The 21,271-nt window shown below is 46.1% G+C and overlaps 1 long non-coding RNA gene across 1 annotated transcript; it reads right to left on the minus strand.

Moving 5' to 3' along the window:
- Positions 1–4,182: 4,182 nt before the first annotated feature.
- On the minus strand, positions 4,183–18,999 carry LOC118095390 (uncharacterized). The gene is made up of 3 exons (XR_004693820.3): positions 18,922–18,999; positions 8,837–9,078; positions 4,183–4,885 (listed from the first exon to the last, which is right to left on the minus strand). It is a non-coding gene; the product is annotated as an uncharacterized LOC118095390 (long non-coding RNA).
- Between the last annotated feature and the right edge of the window lie 2,272 nt (positions 19,000–21,271).

The raw sequence follows: 21,271 nt of genomic DNA on the forward strand, positions 1-21,271 counted from the left end.
CTCTGATCATTGGCGCTGCTGGCTGGCACTGAAGGCAGTTGGAGTTCAACATCTAGATGGCACTTCCCTTCCATATGTGGGTAATCATGGATCAACACAGCTACGTGGATTTTCAGATTTGGGGTGCCTGCCTAGCACTGGGAGCTGTCAGGATGAGCTCCTGAAATTCAAAAACACACCTCTTTGCCACCAACGGTGCCATGGCACATTCCCCACACCAAAGGCTGTTTTAATTAATAAAAAATTCATTTTCCAAAATAATAAAACTTTTAAGGACAATAACTGGATACAAGTGTGTAGTTATACCATCTCCACACACAAAAAAATGACATTGAGTTTGTGGTGTCATTTCAAGATTTTTTTTTTTTACCATTAAATTTTTATTATTTTCCTTTAGCATTTTCCAATTCTTAGGTATAATACATGCACATTTATAGAACATACAGCTTTATCAAGCTCTGACTCCCCCCCCCCCCCGTCCACAGGTAAAATATATCAATCCAATCATGCATTTACTTAGTTTACTTAAGATGTAGGTTTTACGTCAGTCCCGCTAGTGTCTTCATCTCTCTGTAATTATCTTTTACAAATTTACTCCATTCCTTCCGAAATCTCCCGTCGTTCTGGTCACGGATTCTGTGGGTCAGTTTGGCCATCTCCATGTAATCTATCATTTTCGTCCACCACTCCGCTATCGAGGGTACCTCCTGCAATTTCCACTTTTGGGCTATTAGCGTTCTTGCTGCTACAGTGGCATACATAAACAATCTTTGGTCCGATTTTAAAATCTCATTACCCATCAGGCCCAAGAAAAAGGCTTCTGGCTTTTTGGAAAAGGTATATCCAAATATCTTTTTTAGCTCATTATATAGCATTTCCCAGAATGGTTTAATCTTATCGCAAGTCCACCACATGTGGTAAAATTCACCATTTCAAGAATATTCTTAAGACATTAATAGTTATTATAGCGTCTCCACAGACAAATTTGAGTAGTTAACCACCAAAGTTAAGTTTTCCTAGAGCACAGGGCCTCCTAACTTCTATGTCACCCAGTGATGCTAAACATGCTGACAATTTCGATTGCTTTGTGTTTCTCATTTGTTCTGATCTTTAAGTTCAAGTCCACATCACTTTGCATTATTTATTTAAAAAAAAATCCTGGTGTGAATTTCTTCTACTATCCACATTTCTGTATGGACTTCTGCCTAACACAACACATTTCTGCAAAGCAGTTTCCTTAAAAAATGCATTTTTGTATATCATTTTAACACGGACACAAACACACACATCATTTTTCTATGCATTTATTGAATAGCAAACTGAATTTTGAAATAAAAAAATTCCTTCAGTAGCACCTTAAAGACCAACTAAGTTTTTATTTTGGTATGAGCTTTCGTGTGCATGCACACTTCGTCAGATACACTGGAACAGAATCCACCAAACCCTTATGTATATTCAGAGGGTGGGGGTGATGGGAATGGGTGATGGGCTGATGGGAGTGGTAAACCTGTAGATGGCTGTTAACGACTGCTGATGACTGCAATTGATCCTGGGGGGGAAAAACAAGGGCTGAGACGCTAAAGAAAGCTTGATCATGCATAATGAGATAAGAATCCGATGTCTTTATTCATCCCAGGTAGCTCCATGGTTTTAAGCTTGGTAATGAGTTCCAATTCAGCAGCTTCTCTTTCCAGTCTGTTCCTGAAATTTTTCTGTAATAAAACAGCTGCTTTGAGATCTTGTATAGAATGTCCTGGGAGATTGAAGTCTTCTCCTACCTGTAACTTGAATTTTGAAAGCGAACTATATCTTGGTTCACATTTTTGTTTCAGCAAGTATGAATCGGTGGCTTTTGCCTTTAAATGCGAACTGAACCCAATTCCTCCCCCATCCCCATTGGCAGCAGAGGATGACTGTGACAAAAAAAAAAGCAAGGGAGCCTAAGTTAGAACAGTCACAATGTGCTTGGAGCAGGGCTGCTATTTAGAGCAGCGGAAATGGAGGCTGCTAGGAAGAGTTCATAGGGGCTTGTCAGCATGGAACGGAAAGGTAAGCAGGCCTGAGAGATGCATGGGGGTGGGGATTGCAATGTTTTGAGCCAAAATGCAGAGACCATTGGAACCCAGTGGAAGTTATCCCACAGTTGGGACTACAGTCCCACTAGGATGGAAACTTCCTCCAAAGCCAAAGGGGCTGGTAAATCCTGAAAATTATTCTGCTTTTTGAGAGTGATCACCCCGCCAGCATTTGCAGAATGCCGTCCACTTAAGAGTGCGACTGGAGCCAACACTACAATCATTTTGGAGCCGGGTCAGATCATATTAAATTAATCAGCCATTTTCATATTAAAGTCTGCTCCACCTGTTTTTCATAGAGCAGGGGTGGGGACTGTGTGATTCCCTGCCTCCAGGTTGCTAGGCAACAACTCCCATCATTCCTTAAGGCTGGCGATGGTTGGCTGGGGCTGAGTCGAGTTCCCCACTGCTGGTGTAGATGGGAGGATGGCTCAAATCTGTCGGGGAAAATAATAATAAATAGTCCTCGGCCCCGACACCCTGGGATTCAGCTCCACACTGCCTCTATAAACATGGAGGCTTAATTTAACCATCCAGGCCAGGAGCCGCCAGTAGCCTTCATGAATTTGCCCAACCACCTTTAAAGCCACATAGGCCAGTGGCCATCGCCGCTTCTTGAATTCCACCAATCAGGGATGAGGAACCTGTGGCCTCCGAGGTGTTGGCTGGACTTCAACTCCCATCAGCCCCAGCAAGCAGGGCCAATGGCAATGGATTATGGGAGTTGTGCAGTCTGGCATAAGTTACCCCTACCCCAAATGATGCATTTTGCGAAGAAGTGTTTCTGTGTGGGGAAGCAGCCCTGAATCCGTGGCCAAGCCATGCCGCTGGATGACCTTGAGCCCTAAGAATAACGAGAGAGAAAAGCATATCCCCAACCCACTTCATCCAGAGTTTGCATAATAAAACCTCTTTCTCTCCCTGCACACACACACGCACACATACACACACACAATCCTTTTTTACATCTGTTCTCCTCAGTGCTTTATTTCTGGGGAGACGCAAGGGTACGCATACCCCTAAACATTTTGTGAATTGTTGTACTTTTGTCCATTTGTCCATTACTGTATTTCCCCCCCGATTTGAACTATAAAATGGTGATTTTCTTGAGTCAAAATGAGAGTACCCCTAAACTCCCCCCCCCCCTGAAAAAAGCACTGGTTCTCCTCAAGAAGCTGATTTGGGTGTCATGAAAGGGCAGGAAATCATTCTGTTTATTTAATTTTATTTTATTGTTGTTGATTTTTTTTTTTTACTGCCAGAGAGGCATGCGTGATGTTTTCTGCCTCAGCCGCCAAAATGACTTGGCTGGCCTTGAGTACTAGGCATCTTGACTTTGTAGGTGGCGCCGTTCGGTTTTCCGCCTCAGGTGGCGAAATGTCTTGGACGACTCTTCTACCTTGCCGTCTTGCAGTCCCATCTTTCCCATCCCACACTCCTGGTTTTATGCCTGGCTGCATTTCCCCTCCAGCTTCCCCCACAGAGAGAGAGCGCTTCTCCCACCCTGCCACATACTTGCAGCCACTAACAAAACAGGCTGTCACAAACACCTTCTCCAGTCGCCCCATTCCCAGTTACTCTCACTGCCCTCTCTCTAACCCCGGTCGGATCCGCACCGTTATACCTCTTTAACAATCATGGCTGCCCCCCCAAAGGATTCTGGGAACAGTCACCCCTCTCTCTAACCCCGGTCGGATCCGCACCGTTATACCTCTTTAACAATCATGGCTGCCCCCCCAAAGGATTCTGGGAACAGTCATCCGTTAAGGCTGCTGAGAGCTGCTAGGCCACCCTATTCCCCTCAAAGAGCTACTATTACCAGCATTCCCTGGGTGGGAAGAGGGATTGATGGCTAATCCACTCTAGAAATGGTAGCTCTTTGAGAGAGAGAGAGGAGTCTCCTAATAGCTCTCAGCATGCTTAACAATCTATAGTTCCCAGGATTCCTTGGGGGGAAGCCATAACGGCTAAAAGTGGCATCATAGCGCTTTAAATGGCGAGGTCCAGATGTGGTCTGTGATTGTGTTTCATATCCTGCTAGAGTCCCCAGTGCAGCTCCGCTTCTCCCTCCCAAAACCAGTCTGCAATAAAATGACAATCCTTCCGATCATGTTGAGAACAATTTTTAATTTGGCCAGCCAATACAATCTCAGAAGAAGAATTCATGTGAAGCTAGGAAGAGATGGCTTCCTTTGGCTAAGGCTGGGCTTAGCAGGCAGAGGTCCCTATTTATTATTATTATTATTATTATTATTATTATTATTATTATTATTTTGTGTCCTGAGTGGGGAGGGCGGTCACATTTGGAAATCGCATTAGCTGTCATGGGTACCACAAAATTTCACAGAAGAAAAAGTGCCAATGCAAATAAAAAAATAAGCAAGGCTCCTATACCCCTTTCCCCCACAAAAATCCAGAAGGCAAAAACAAAACAAAACAGGCAACTCTCCAAGAGAAGGGCAGGAGGCCTTGATAGGCTCCAAAGATGTCTGAGGACCCACATTGGGAACCCCATCAGCAGAGCCAGTGGTTATGAGTGAGCACAGAGAGAGGATGAGGCCGCCTGGCTTTCAGAGCTGGTTGAAGGGAAGAGGGTGCTAGAAGATGCTGGCTTTTGGCTGTCATCAGAGTTGGGGAGGGAGGACTCCAAAGAGGACTGAGTCTCTGCACCACCCTCCCTTCCATCCTCTGTACCAGTGGGGGACACATCTGGCACTGGTACAAGGGTTGGGAGAGAGGGGGGCCAGAGTTCTGCACACTCCCTTTCTTGTGCAGTGGGCGGGAAGAGATGTCCGTCCGAGTGTCATGATCTGTAGGGGGTTTATAAAAAGAGAGAGAAGAGTTGAGTACGATTAGCAAAGTCCGGGCTGCAAGAGAGTAGCTGCAAGGGCAAAACGAAAGAGGCAGAACATGGCAAGCACTCTTTAAATGCCAACAATCCCATGGCCCTCCAAATGTTGTTGGACTACATAGAATCATAGAGTTGGAAGAGACCACAAGGGCTGTCCAGTCCAACCCCCTGCCAAGCAGTAAACACCATCAAAGCATTCTTGACATATGCCTGTCAAGCCTCTGCTTAAAGACCTCCAAAGAAGGAGACTCCACCACACTCCTTGGCAGCAAATTCCACTGCCGAACAGCTCTCACTGTCAGGAAGTTCTTCCTAATGTTTAGGTGGAATCTTCTTTCTTGAAGTTTGAATCCATTGCTCCGTGCCCGCTTCTCTGGAGCAGCAGAAAACAATCTTTCTCCCTCCTCCATATGACATCCTTTCATATATTTTACAACTCCCACTGTCCCTAATGGTTGGCCATGCTGGGTGGGGCTGATGGGAGTCCAACAGCATGTGGAGGGTCTATTATTATTATTATTATTATTATTATTATTATTATTATTATTATTATTATTACTACTACTACTACTACTACTGCTTTCACCCTAAGGTCCCAGGGCAGGTTACACTCAATAAAACACAATCTTCAAAGAGCTCAAAACAATTTACAATTACAGAAATAAGGGTGGGTCCTAAATATTTATCTAAAGCCAGGTTAAAGAGGTGTCTCTTCAGCATTTGCTGAGAAGCTGTGCAGTGGAGAAGCCAGGCACACCTCTTTTGGGAGGTTTGCCACAGAGAAGGCTCTCTCCCAGGCCGTTGCCACCACCCCAAGTTTCTGAGGGTGCTGGGACAACCAAGGGAGACCCCTCTGTCGATCTTAACACCTTAGTATTATTGGACCTAGGATTGGAGAGGCCCAGATTCAAATCCCCACTCAGGCGTGAGGGTCAGTGGCTGGCTGACCCGGGTCAAGCCGCTTCTGGACTTCAACTGAACCACTCATTCAGATGAACACCACCCACGTGTTACCTAACCTCGCAGTGTCCTTCTATTAGAAAGACGGCTGGGTTTTCTCCACCAAAGGTCAGCGAAGCGTAATGAACTTGGCACAGATGTAATATGGGAAACACTGAGGGGGAAACCACAAGGTTTCTGTATGAGGTCAGATCATTTCGCCACAGATGCGTTTAAATTCTCTCCGAGGGCCAACCTTGTTATTCCAAGAGGATTCTGGGTGAAGGAGATGGACCAGGTGGGGAATGAGAAGAGAATAATTGTTTAGGAGGTCTTCAGCCGAAACCCTCCTTGATCCAAAATCACACCGCAATTCAAATCTTAAAGGGTGTGTGTGTGTGTGTACAAGAGAGCGAGAGAGAATGTGCAGTTATGCAAAACTGTCTCTATCTCTAGATCTCTGTGTAACCTGGCCCTTGACTGTGAGCCCCAGGTGTTTCCTTTAGGGCTACTAAGAGCATATCAGGCGAGGCTTTTGTTGTTTTTTTAATTTTGTTTAAAAAACCCAGTTTGGAAAATAACTGAAGCACCATCTACCTTCACGGTGGGGGAACTGAAAGGTTTGAGAGTTATAAATTTGGCAAGAAGAAAGAGAAAGCAGCTCTACGATTCTGCTTTATTTTTTTTTAATAGCGTGTGCTAGGAGTGCTGCTGCAATCGCCACTTTGGGCTGGAAGCTCTGTTTGTCTATACAGTGGTGCCTCGCTAGACGAAATTAATTCGTTCCACGGGTCTTTTCTTATAGCGAAAAATTCGTCTAGCGAATCCCACAGGAACGCATTGAATTTTTTTTGGATTTTTTTTTGCCCATAGGAACGCATATTCGTTTAGCGAGGTAACCTCCGCTCTAAAAATCCTTTCGTTAAGCGGAAATTTCGTTAAGCAGGGCATTCGTTAAGCGAGGCACCACTGTATATTGCTTATTATGCTTCTTGCGTGTAGTGCTGCAAGGCAGGTCACAGCTTCTTGAAAGAACATTATTATTATCAGTGCTATTTTTCCAAAGAAAGGTGCCAGAACTCACCATGAACACCTCCCTTGTTCTCTTATAATGGCAATGGAACTCACCTGAGAGGTGCGGGAACTGAGTTCTGGTGAGTCCTGATGATGATGATGATGATTCTTATTATTTAGATTTATATACTGCCGTTCATCATAAGACCTCACGGCAGTTCACAGAATAATCAGGGCGGTTCACAGAATAAAATCTCAACAAAATAACCAAAGCTAATGAACATTTAAAAATAAACCACACACATTAGTAAAGGATCCTAACACGTCAGAGTAAGAACAAAATGCTTCAATTAAGTTTTGGTTTGTTTTTTTTTAAAAAAAACATTGTTAAATGTCCAGGCAAAAAAAAACATGCTGGTGCTTAAATGCTAAGGAAGTAAGTTGCTCTCTGCCTATCTGTGCAGCAACAGATTTTAAAAAATCTGGAAGATTCCTTCGCTGCAAGAAACTGGTCCTGCACCCTAGAATGCTCTGCCACCCAGGGGAACATGAAACTGTATACGTACTCAGTAAGATTCAAGAAGTTATTAAATTCATTTGATACATAAACCAGTTCAAATTACTACAGTAAAAAACAAAAGCAGATCCAATTGAGCCAATTCATATTGGACCATAAAACCGAAAAGCAGGCTAAAAGAACTTCGCACAAAAGCAAAGAGTTTCGCCCATATTAACAGCTCTGCGGTTTATGCTTAAAAAAAAAGATATTAGTTGCTCTCTTGAAGTTCAAGAGCTATTTCTGGGTGGGATTCAGTCACATGCCGGCAATCTCAGGCTGTGCAATTATAGTTGTTTGGGAGTCTTGCTCAGTAAACCTCCTACCCCAAAAAGATTGGTTTTGCAATAAGCAAAGGGATGGGAAGATGCCCTGGAAAGGGTGGGATAACACTTTGACCTCGCTGCAAATAAATCAGAATGACCCCCCCTCCAAAAAAAACCAACAACCAGGTTGTCTAGAAGCAGCCTAAGACAGAAGGAACAGACCAGATCTCTGTAGTTCATGGTACTGTAGGAAAGAGGTTGATGCTGGTACTATATATGGGATTTTCTTGCGAGGGAGGGGCAGGGTGTCTCTCTTGCAGAAGATAATGGGTGGCTTTATGCAGAAAAACTTTGTCTTTCTGCCAGATGGGGGAAAGGATTCCAGCCTTGCTGGGACGTTGCCAAACGGGACCAGGATGTAAAAACTCAAAACATCCCATTTTTAAACAAAAAAAGGATGGGGTGGGGGGAAACACCAGGATTTTACAAAGCAGGTCTTCCTGTAACCATAAGAATTTCCTGTAAAGTCATGCTCCAGTCCAAGAAATTTACTGTATTTATTATATTTAAAATGAGTCATCTCCCCCCCCCCCGGTTCTACCATGTAACAGCTTACAACTAAGGTTAAAACCCAATTAAAACAAATTAAAATTGATTAATTGTAGGAGTTGAAGGCCACAGTCAAATGCACACTTATCTAGGAATAGGTTGGCTGAGTTCAACAGGACTCTGAGTAAACATGCATAGGATTGTGCTGTATGTATTTAATGCAATCTGTGATATATCTACTCAGAAGCAAGTTCCATCGAGTTCAGTGGGGCTTACTCCCAGGTTAAGTGGCTATAGGATTCCAGTAGCTTATTTCCCTCATATTCCCCTGATTTCACAGAAAGGACAAATTGCTTCCTTTTAAAGAGGTTTCCTGCCATCGGCAGTTTTTAATAAGCACCGCTGTAAAACAATTTGGGGGAGGGGGGGCGGAACAAAAAAATCTGCCGTCTGGTTAATTGGGGGCAACCCTTTGGTCGATAAACGTGTTTTGCATTGATACACCAGTGAAAATCAGCCAACCGCACGTCACAGCCCTAGTTGTAATGCACGTTCAAGAACTATGACAACAAATACTTACGCTTACCTCCCACAATCACAGGGAAGTTACGTGCTCTCCCAAAGAGACAGGCTTAAGTCCAGAACTCTGCTGGGAGGCAGGATAGCCCCAACTCGAAATCATCTCTGGCAGGTTAGCCTTGCGAAGATGAAGATGCCGCAACCGCCACTTGGGAACTGACCAGCTCTCACGATTTAGGAAATCCTTTCTGAGCTATTCAGCTTAGAGGTGCAGCACCGAAAGAAATTCTTGCACTCCCAACCCTCCGCCTATAAATGCAAAGGCAAAGCCTGCGTTGGCTAGCATGTAAATTCGAGGTTTGGTTTGAAATAAACAACAACAACCACTTTCTGTCCCGCATTCGAAACAGTCTTGCATGTACACAAATAGATCCGAAGACTTGCCTCTAGTGAGCTCGCGGCAGAGGTGAGATTTGAAATGTCACATGTATGAAAATGCTTTGCAAGCATAATAGCTCTATGCACACGGGTCCCAAGTCTTGGATTGCCTACTACACCAACGGTAGCCAAAGCCGTTGATGGACTCCAGCTCCAGCCAGCACAGACAATGGGCATGGAGGATAGACTCTGAAGCAGAGCTGGGATAGCTCAGCAAAAGAGCATGAGGCTCTTAATCTCAGGGTCGTGGGTTCGAGCCCTGTCTTAGGCAAAAGATTTCTACATTGCAGTGGGTTGGACTAAAGCAGGCATCCCCAAACTGCGGCCCTCCAGATGTTTTGGCCGACAATTCCCATGATCCCTAGCGAAGAGGACCAGTGGTCAGGGATGATGGGAATTGTAGTCCAAAACATCTGGAAGGCCGAAGTTTGGGGGTGCCTGGACTAGATGATCCTACAGGGTCCCTTCCAACTCCACAGTTCTATGATGGTTGCCCATCACTTGCTATCTGTCCCTCTTAACTGAAGATTTATTTGTTGTTATTACTTTTACCCCATGTTCCTCCAAGGAGGTCAGAGTGCATACACAGTTCTTCCACCACCACCCCTTTTGTTGCATTTAATCCTCACAACAACCCTTTGAGGGAGGTCAGGCTGAGGGACAGGGTCAGGCCCAAGGCTACCTAGCAAGCGTGACGGCCAAGTGAGGGTCTGAACCTGGATCTCCCTGGTCCTAATCCAAACGCTCTGCCCACTATACCACACTGCCAGGGAGTTGAGCTGGGGGGGGTCTTCTGCATGCATGGCATGTGCTCTGCAACTTGAGCTAGGAACCCTGTTCTCGTGGCATGGATCTGCACTGGCATTCACCCTGCACATGGGACCCTCTGGGTTCAGCCCCACAGCTCAAGTGGGTCAGGAATTGGATGCAAGCCGGCGGCAGGTTGGAGCTTTTAAGTTTGGGCAGGCCGAGGGGAAAGGAGGTTTATAAAATTTTGCATAGCATGGAGGACACACAGAACAGGGAGAGCCAGGGTGGCGCCTTCGAGACGCTGCGGGGCTCCAACTCGTGACGAAGGAGGAGGGCGTTTCCTGCCCTTTTCACTGCCCAGCGGCAAAACAACAACCCTGCAGTGCTGCTACTTGGTCTTAGCTTTCCAGCAGTTTCCTGCCACCAGCCTCCCACTTACTCCTGCAGCCCCAGATGGGAGGGATCCGGGATAGTATACGACTACTGTAAAGCAATGACTTCTTTAAAAGTTTTGAGGCTGTGCCCCAGCACTCATCAGCTCAACCTGCACCTTTGTGGTTTAACTCAAGACCTCGGAGAAGACTGCGCTGGCCACTTCCACCTCCAGTCATAAACTTCCAGTAGCCCAAATGCCAAGCATCGTGGGGATTCTAACACCCTGAGGTTGCCAAACACACACACACTTCAGGATTCAAGGTAGAGGGGGAAGCAGGCAGAAGGTCTAAACCAGGGTTTCCCAAACTTGGGCCTCCAGCTGTTTCGGGACTACAAATCCCACCATCCCTGACCAATGGTCCTGCTAGCTAGGGATGATGGGAGTTGTAGTCCAGAAACAGCTGGAGGCCCAAGTTTGGGAAACCCGAAACAGAATGCAAAATAAGCCCAAGCACTGTGGCGCTACGACTGAACAAATCCTAGTCTATTCACTACATTCGCCGAAGTTCAGTATCCTAGAACTGCAGAGTTGGAAGGGACCACGGGGGTCATCTAGGCCAACCCTCTGCAATGCAGGTTTCAGACATGGGTCCCTCCCAGCCCTACTTGGAGATGCCAAGACCCAAGACCTTCTGCATGCAAGGCAGATAGATGTACTTTTTGGACAGTTAGAAGATACCCTGCTTCTGGATTTCTTGCAACTGCCCGATTCAGAGGTTAGAGACAAGATGGAAGACTTGGGCTGTCTGCCTCTCTCAGTTTCTCTCTCTCTCTCTCTCTCTCTCTCTCTCTCTCTCTCTCTCTCTCTCTCTCTCTCTCTCTCTCTCTCTCTCTCTCATACACAACCATTTTTGAAGATGGGGAAGATAGTGATGTGCTAGCCTGCCCTTCCTCCACACTTTGCGGCTCCCCACATCTTATTTTTAGCAATGCACACAAGGTGTAAGCAAAATGTGTTTGTGTGTGTGTAAATTTGTGTGTTGCAAACACAGGTTGTGCAGCAGGGCCCTGAGCAATTGTTATTTGCCTCCTTCCCCCACCTCAACCACAGAGCACCATTTGCCTAAACACTCACGCTTGGCTTGCCAGGGGGGCAGAACAGACCTGACTTCCAAGGGCTGCGAGGACCAACAGGAACAGGAGGAGAGGGGTGGGTGGGAGGGAGGGAGGGAGGGATGACAACCCTTCCCCACTGCATTTCATAGAATTGTAGAGTTGGAAGGGACCCTGAGGATCATCTAGTCCAAGCCCCTGCAACGCAGGAATATGCAGCTGTCCTATACGGGGATTGAACCTGCAACCTTGGTGTTATCAGCAACATGCTCTAACCAACGGAGCTATCCCTTCTCCCTCTCCCCCAAGCCGCAGAACCCCAATGATCGGCGGCGGCGGGGGGAATATATGGGCATGCCTCCCCAGGTTCTACTGCAAGTTTAACAGTAACTTAGGGGTGAGAAGGGTGGCTCTAATCAAAATGGAAGCTCCCCAACATCAGTTCAAAGATAAAAAAAAGAAAGTCAGGAGGTCCAGTCACAGGACTTCAGCATCTCCTCTGTGTCAGACCCCAGAAGCTACTTTGTTCTGCCGATTTCAAATCAATACAGACTGATGCACACAGTGTGGATTTGTACAAGACGCGCCATCATTGTGTTCCAAACCAGCCCTCTGGTTTGAAATTACTGCCAGATACATTTGCTGAATTTGCTAGAATCTAGGACAGGCATAGGGACCCAGGTGGCGCTGTGGGTTAAACCACAGAGCCTAGGACTTGCTGATCAGAAGGTCGGCGGTTCGAATCCCTGCAACGGGGCGAGCTCCCGTTGCTCGGCCCCAGCTCCTGCCCACCTAGCAGTTCGAAAGCACATCAAAGTGCAAGTAGATAGATAGGGACCGCTCCGGCGGGAAGGTAAACGGCGTTTCCGTGTGCTGCTCTCGTTCACCAGAAGCAGCTTTGTCATGCTGGCCACATGATCTGGAAGCTGTCTGCAGACGAACGTTGGCTCCCTCGGCCTATAGAGCGAGATGAGTGCCGCAACCCCAGAGTCGGACACAAATGGACCTGATGGTCAGGGGCCCCTTTACCTTTAGGACAGGCATAGGCAAACTCGGCCCTTCAGATGTTTTGAGACTACAATTCCCATCATCCCTGACCACTGGCCGTGTTAGCTAGGGAATGATGGGAGTTGTAATCCCAAAACATCTGGAGGGCTGAGTGTGCCTATGCCTGATGTAGGAGATGCTAAGGATGCAGGTGAGAGAGAGCAGGAAGAGACAGGAAAGGCTGGGCAGAGATGGGAGACACTGGGCAGATACAGATGAGTGATGGGGAGGGCATTGCCCTTCACATGTTGCTGGACTACAACTCCCATTAGCCCCACCCAGCATGGTGGGAATTGTAGTTCAAGAACAAGTTCTCCACTGCCTGTGATAGACAATCACTTCTGTATTGACACACACACACACACACCCTAAAGAGAGCACGGGAAGGTGAACAAAGCAAAGAAGTCAGGTGAGAGCTTCCAGAAACCCCTTTGGCTGGCATGGGTGCCATCTACCTTGGTGCACCTGGAAGACGGGGACCCAGGTGGCGCTGTGGGTTAAACCACAGAGCCTAGGGCTTGCTGATCAGAAGGTCGGCGGTTCGAATCCCTGTGACGGGGTGAGCTCCCGTTGCTCGGTCCCAGCTCCTGCCAACCTAGCAGTTCGAAAGCACGTCAAAGTGCAAGTAGATAAATAGGTAAATAGCAGGAAGGTAGATAAATAGATAAATAGCAGGAAGGTAAATGGCGTTTCCGTGTGCTGCTCTGGTTCGCCAGAAGTGGCTTTGTCATGCTGGCCACATGACCTGGAAGCTGTATGCCGGCTCCCTCGGCCAATAATGCGAGATGAGTGCGCAACCCCAGAGTCGGTCACGACTGGACCTAATGGTCAGGGGTCCCTTTACCTTTACATGGTGTGTGGGGACGCGGGTGGCGCTGTGGGTTAAACCGCAGAGCCTAGGGCTTGCCGATCAGAAGGTCGGCGGTTCGAATCCCCGCGACGGGGTGAGCACCCGTTGCTCGGTCCCTGTTCCTGCCCACCTAGCAGTGCGAAAGCACGTCAAAGTGCAAGTAGATAAATAGGTACCGCTCCAGCGGGAAGGTAAACGGCGTTTCCGTGTGCTGCTCTGGTTTGCCAGAAGCGGATTTGTCATGCTGGCCACATGACCTGGAAACTGTACACCGGCTCCCTCAGCCAATAACGTGAGATGAGCGCGCAACCCCAGAGTCGGTCACAACTGGAGCTAATGGTCAGGGGTCCCTTTACCTTTACATGGTGTGTGGGTATGATTTCAACCACATATTTACATGCAGATGTCAGGTGGTGCAATGGGGTCAGTGCGCTCGGCTGTTAGCCAGAAGGTTGGTGGTTCGAGGGACGCCTGTGGGCAGGATTCCTGCACTGCAGGGGGTTGGGCTAAATGACCCTCTGGGGTCCCTTCCAACTCTACAGTTCTATGATTCCTACACTAAGCTGCTCCAGCAAGGGATCACTTGACATTTGTTGCCCGTGCGTAGACTGGGAATTATTCCTTGGTTGGTTGCAGATAATAAGGCCCTCCCCATGCCATTTAAAGAAGAAAACACCACCACCACTAGAATTTTATCCTTGCCACAGCATTTGCACCAGCCCCAGTCTTGCGGCAGCTACCCATGTTGGTCTCTTTCCCACCCCTGCTCCCAGTCAACAGAGACATGCAACGCAGCACTGGGAGGTTGTATGACGTGGAGCGGCCTGCCCTCAATAGGAAGGGAAAGGATAAAATGGTACATGACAGAGATTAGTCGGAGATACAGGGCCAAAAGAGATGGAGCCAGGATGAGCTCTAACAGGCGTGGGAAACAACGGGCCCTCCAGATGTTGCTGAACTACAACTCCCATAATTCCTGGCCTTGACTGCTGGGGTTGATGGGAGCTTCAAAACGAAAAACCAAAACTTTTCTTATTTCGATTGAAGCAGCGATACTGGAGAAGGGGGTATTAAGCTCTTCCCTCACACTCACACACACACACACACACACACACACACACACACCATAGTTTTCCTGAAATGAATTGCACTCCTAAACCTGGTATTAGCCTCGCTAGGGGTAATTAATACAGAACAGACAGACAGACAGACAGACACACACACACACATAGTTTCATTATACAGGAACCTGTATCATTCTTACATGATTTCCCTCTGTGAGGATAATAGATCACGGAGGGGAGTGATTCAGAGCAGGAAAATAGAATGGGGTGTGTGTGAAGCAGAGGCTTTTTAAAAAGTAAAACGGGGGGGGGGGGAGATTCAGGAATTTTAACTGAATTTTAACTGCTGCGTATTCCTGCATTGCAGGGGGTTGGACTAGATGATCCTCAGGGTCCCTTCTGATTCTGCAGTTCTACAATTGATTGATTCTATAACGTTATCCCACCCCAGCTTCTTGTATAACTTGCTGGCTTAACAGTGAACAATAGGCATTTATTTCATAGTCACTAATGGTGTATCTTGGTCGTCTCTAGCTTAGGGTTGACATATTTCAAAAAGTAAAAACCAGAACACCCCGAAAGTTGTTGTTGAGCTTATTTTAAGAAGACCTCAGAATTTCTGAGGAAACCACAAAAAAAATTGTTGAGCTCTTTTTAGGAAAACCCGAAAGCTGTTGAGCCCTACTCTAGCTAAACCAGGGTGCCTAAAACCTGTGACCCTCCCAAAGTTAGACTCAGCCTCAGCCAGCAGGAATGATGGTCAGGGATGATGGGAGTTGTAGTCCATCAGCAGTGGAAGGGCCCCTGGTTCCCCATCCAGGGTGGATAAAAATCAATGATTTTTTAAATGGATTTTTAAAATTTAAATCAGATTTTTTAAAAATTTAAATCGGATTTTGAAAATAACATGCTTTTGGAGGAAAAATCTTTCTAAAGATAGTTTTCTATTTAAGTTACATGATAGTCCAAAGGCTATTCATCAGGAAATAAGGATTTGTTTTAAGTTTTTCATGTGTGCTAAAACTCAGTCTAAGTTTTGTTGTTGTTGTTTAAAAAAAAGTTTAACCACATCAGTTAACAAACATGGATACATATGCTATAATGTTATTTTTTCAGTTAAATAAATTGTTGAAATTGTTATTAAGGAAATGATTACTCTTCTCCTTCCAATAAAGTACAGCAGAAAAGTTGTCCAAATATAAACAGTCAACTTATTAAACCTCACAATAATTTCATAATTATCTGTCTATGTATTTATAATAGTTTAACCAAATCAGTAATTTTTGATACAACTATAAAAACTACTCTGAAAATGTATTATTCCAAAAATGAAACCTTCATCTGGTTGTAAATATTAAGATTATACCAGCAAGAATGAATCTTTCGGGGGGGGGAGGAAAGAGAGATTTAAATCAAGTCTTACTGACTAGTGATTTAAATCATTATTTAAATCAATTTGATTAAAATCAAATCCACCCTGTCCCCATCCCAGTCTTAAATTAGAGAAATGGAACTGATTATTTGGGGATGGAAAGGGGGTTTTGAAGCTAGATGGTGACTTAGGGACCAATGTTACATCAGGACCAAGGCAGCCTGCCTGCTGCTGCTATTCTGTGCTCCATCACCTATGTGCTGTGCCACAAAAACCCTACAAGCATTCAGTACTCTTCCCTTGCAACGAAACCGACTTTGAACTTCCTAGCTCTTGAGGAAGTGGGGTGCTCAGCAAGACGATTGCTGGGTGTTAAGCCATGCTTTACTCCCTCCCTTTTTAATGTGGCTCGGCAATTTACCATGTTGAAGAAACAGGTTTCCAAATGAGTCGTCTCTGTTGCTATAGAGCAAGCTGCGTGAGAAATATCTGGCAGAACTATCCCAACCAGGAGAATTTGGCAAACCTGTTCACTTCAACATGGCACATTTCTCCAGCAATTAGAGAACACACTATTTTTTGGGATCTATCTAGTTGTTTAGTGGTCCATCCAGATATGTCTCTGAGACTTTTTAAAGCTTCCAAAATCTGCAGTCTAGTAAATTCTTAGATCTCATACATCAGGAAGGAAACAGTGTGTGTGTGTGCCCTTTTACGTAAATTCATGTGAACATCAGGGACCCAGGTGGCGCTGTGGGTTAAACCACAGAGCCTAGGGCTTGCTGATCAGAAGGTCAGCGGTTTGAATCCCTGTGACGGGGTGAGCTCCCGTTGCTTGGTCCCAGCTCCTGCCAACCTAGCAGTTGGAAAGCACGTCAAAATGCAAGTAGATAAATAGGTACCACTACAGCTGGAAGGTAAACAGCATTTCCGTGTGCTGCTCTGGTTCGCCAGAAGTGGCTTTGTCATGCTGGCCACATGACCTGGAAGCTATACGCCGGCTCCCTCGGCCAATAATGCGAGATGAGCGCGCAACCCCAGAGTCGGTCATGACTGGACATAATGGTCAGGGGTCCCTTTATCTTTTTATGTGAACATTATTTTTCAGCTGCTGGAATCTATACTGTTGTTTTATTTCTTTAACTGCCCTGTGTTTTCATATATATATTTTTGTACTGCTGACATTTAAATTATCTAGCTTTCTTTTGAATTGTGTTTTTATGCTGTGTCAGCCACCTTGTAAGCCCAGAAGATGGTTTGAAAATAAGTCCACTGAGCCATCGAATATTACATCTATATCCCAGCCAGGGATACATGGCTCTCCCCACCAATTCCATCCTCACAACAACCCTGCGAGGCAGACTAGGCTGAAATTTTGTGATTGGCTCAAAATCACACAACAGACATCACAGCAGAGTAGGTCTAGTGCCTTCAACAGTAATTTAGCAAGTGACACTTTTCACAGGGTAAAGAGAAGAGTATCGGGGAAAACGATACCTGATAGGTTTTGGTACATCAGGCTGCCGTCAGAGACACAGGACCAAGGCCAGAGGCAAAAGGTGGCAACAGTAGCCATCATCTATGGCTCAGGTCCTAGACAGGGGACTACTGCAGCTCCCAATCTTTACATCTCAGTTCAAGGGAACCGCAAGGAAAGGCAGCACAATTCGAATGTAGAGCAGGGTTTCCCAAACTTGGGTCTCCAGCTGTTTTGGGGCTACAACTCCCATCATCCCTTGCTTGCAGGACCAGTGGTCAGGGATGATAGGAATTGTAGTTCCAAAACTGCTGGAGACCACCCCCCCCAATAGCGAGAAGCTGCTCATTACACCCACACCGTAAACGGTAACGTACACTTCAAGCACACGTCTTCCCCCACAGAGTCAGGGAACCCCGGAGCTACATTTCCCAGAAACCCCAGCAAATGACAGTTCCCAGAATTCTTTGGGGTGGGTAGGTGGTAAGCTAAATGGGCAACAGATGCGCTCTAAATGTCTGGTGTGCAAGGAGAAGGATCTAGTCCAGGGTTTCCCAAACTTGGGTCTCCAGTTGCTTTTTGAACTACAACTCCCATTATCCCTGGGCTAGCAGGACCAGTCGTCAGGGATGCTAGGAATTGTAGTCCAAAAGCAATAATAATGTATTGAGTACACTTCTGCAAATAATATATTGTTCTTGCATGGGAGGCACACATGAGAGTCATGTGGCATAAGCGTCCAGACACTACAAGCCTGCTTCTGATGCAAGAGAAACTCCCATTCCAGGCATAGCTGCCAAGTTTTCCCTTTTCTCACGAGGAAGCCTATTCAGCATAAGGGAATTTCCCTTAAAAAAGGGGATAACTTGGCAGCTATGATTCCAGGGCTTACTTGCAGCTGTGCAAGCAGCCAGGCATGCACAGAGCATTTGCCTGAAACTGCAGGGAGCCAGAGAGGAAGGGGACGCCCACTTGCTGGCAAAGCTCCATCACCCACTAGGAATGGCAAGATCAAGGTTGATGCCCAGAGAGCAAAATCACTGGTGCAGTTCTATTCTGAAGCTGAGAACTGCTGCCAGTGAATGTATTGGCCACATACTAAATTAGGTGGACCAATCATGGTCTGAATGAGTATAAGGCAATTTCTTATGCTCCTCTTGCAGTAGGACAGGGCTGGCCAGCCACACCCCCAAACCCCAACCTGGAGTGGATTATGTCTGACCATTTGAAAGAAAGAAAAAAGTCGCTTCCAGCTTTCACCCAGCTGCCTGGCTTTGGGGAGCCTTTTTTGCAGAATTTGAAATTCCATGCTCGGTATCAGCCGTCGGGGATGCTAGGAACTGTAGTCCAAAGAGCAAGAACTGGAGACCCAAGTTTGGGGAACCCTGGTTTAAAGGCCGTGCAACAGCTGTCCCTGGCAGCAAGCCCCACTGGGGTAATAAGGCGCTGCTGCAAAGGTGCGACCCTAGAGCACCTTTTCAACTAGGGAAGGAAGTTGTTTCCTCGAGCAAAGCAACAAGGTTTTACTTCTGAGAAGGCAGAGAGAGAGAGAGAGAGAACTGAAGGCACCATGGAGGGGACACCCCGCCACCCAACGTCCTGGGCAAGAAGGGAAAGCAGCCAGCCCAAGCCCCCAAGCCCAGCCCAGCCCTCCAGCTCCTCTTACCCTTCCTGCCTCCTCCAGCCTTTGGCGGAGCTGCTCCCGCATGGCAGCAAGGCTGCGAGGCTCAGCCCTTTAAAGTCCGTCCCCCCGCCCGCCCCGAGCTCCTCTGCCCTCTACCCCACCCCGGGGTGGCGGGATGGGGTGTGGCGGGAAGCCGTGTCCTGCAGGGCTTCCTGTTGGGGGGGAAGTGAGCTCAGAAACCCACTGATGAAAGGCTCCCGCTTCAGCTGGTAAACAGGAAACAGCAGCTGGGGAGGGGGGAGCCAAAGGGGGGGGGTGAAGGGCAGGGCGGGTTAAGCTGTGTCCTCACAAGGGTAGGGGTGGGGAGCCCCAGGGGTGCCTCTGCCTGTAAACTCCAGGCTCCAGATTTTATTTGATTTGATTTAACATGGTGTGTGTGTGTGTGTGTGTGTGTGTGTGTGTGTGTGATAACAAAACATATAAAAAAAGCAATCTAACACATCATATTTGGATTACAAAAACAAAAATAAAAAAGAACATGAAAATACATCACTCATTCTTATACTCCATATCTTTGTCAACTTCCTCCTTTCCCTCCTTTCTACGTTTCTATATATCACTTACTTAGCACTTTCTAAATCTTAAGGTAAAGGGTAAAGGGACCCCTGACCATTAGGTCCAGTCGTGACCGACTCTGGGGTTGCACGCTCATCTCACATTATTGGCCGAGGGAGCCGGCATATAGCTTCCAGGTCATGTGGCCAGCATGACAAAGCCGCTTCTGGCAAACCAGAGCAGCAACATGGAAACGCCGTTTACCTTCCCGCTGTAGCGGTTCCTATTTATCTACTTGCATTTTGACGTGCTTTCGAACTGCTAGGTTGGCAGGAGCTGGGACCGAGCAATGGGAGCTCACCCCGTCACAGGGATTCGAACCGCCGACCTTCTGATCAGCAAGCCCTAGGCTCAGTGGTTTAACCACAGTGCCACCTGGGTCCCCTTCTAAATCTTAATAACATTCTATTTCTTGATTATCTATTCCAAATATTACTCTTAATCCCTTTTCTATCAATAATTTCAAAAAAACCTCATGATATAATTTTAGTCTTAAGAGCTAAATAACATCTTATCATATAACTAAATCTTAACACATAATACAATAATCTAACTTTAACATGGTGTTTCAATGCTGTCACACACCCCTGGGGCTTTGGGTGGGCAATGAATAATGATAATGGATATGGATGCATGCTATTTTATTTTGGGGTAGCGGAGGCCAATAGCAAAAGTAATACACAAGACAGAATGAAAGGACATTGCACGGTTAAAATAATTATTAAAAGCCAGGCATTCCAAAGAATGTTGACTTATGGTCGCCACAGACATCTCTCCTTGAAACTGCCACTCTAAAGGCAAAAACACTCTGATAAGGTTGGTTTATGAAAAGTGGTTTTGTTGGATGTTATGTTGGAGAGGACGAAGTGACTAATGTTTATATATAGCAGATAGATGGAGAATCAGAAGTTCTTTAATTTCTGTGTTTTATCTTTTCTATTCTCTTTTTAGTTCTTTTCTATCTCTTTCTTCATATCGTTTCTCTTTTCCTCTTCGTCCTTCTTTTTCTTTCCCCCCATTTCTCTGTGTTTTAATTCTATTTAGATTAATGTTGGACAAAAAAAGATATTCGGTATTAAATTTTGTATCTCTCTTTATAAACTCTAATAAAATGTATTTTTAAAAAAGGTGAAACACTTTGCTTTTGCAGAGGGGTAGGGGCACTTGTCCCCTAACTGAAAGCTAATCTGATACCCAATCGATCTCCCAAATGGGAAATTTAAATCTTTGAACAAGGCTACTTAAGTCATTCCAGTTTGGGCAAACCAGTGGGGTAAATTTTCAGGCGCATTGCGTGTGGATTGAGACCATTCTCCCCTCTTTGTGTAGGCTATGTGACTTTTTAAAATAGAAAAAAAAGCTGCCCGATACTAATTGGGAATTAGCATGTACAGTACACTGATGTGTTCAAAGTCCGTGTACATAATGCAAGTGACATGCAGATGAACACCACTATGTGTTAGTTTAAACCAGGCTTCTCCTCTCCAACTTCCAAGAGACTGTGATCTACTCCCACTATTAAAAAAACAAACTGCTGCTGATCTACTCACTGGATTGACCAAAGTTGTTGAGCTCCTTTTAGAAAGTCAAACTTGTTGAGCTTTTTTTTGGGAAATCAAACTTGTTGAGCTTTTTCAGGGAAATCTAAGTTGTTGAGCTTTTTCGGGGGGTGGGGGTAGGAGGGGTCCCACGATCTACCGAATGCATCCGGCTGTCTGCCAGTAGATCACGATCTACCTGTTGGCCATCCCTGGTTTAAACAATTTAATTTGACTTA

The sequence above is a fragment of the Zootoca vivipara genome, chromosome 12 (genome assembly GCF_965207765.1).
Source record: "Zootoca vivipara chromosome 12, rZooViv2.hap1.1, whole genome shotgun sequence".
NCBI classification, from domain to species: domain Eukaryota; kingdom Metazoa; phylum Chordata; class Lepidosauria; order Squamata; family Lacertidae; genus Zootoca; species Zootoca vivipara.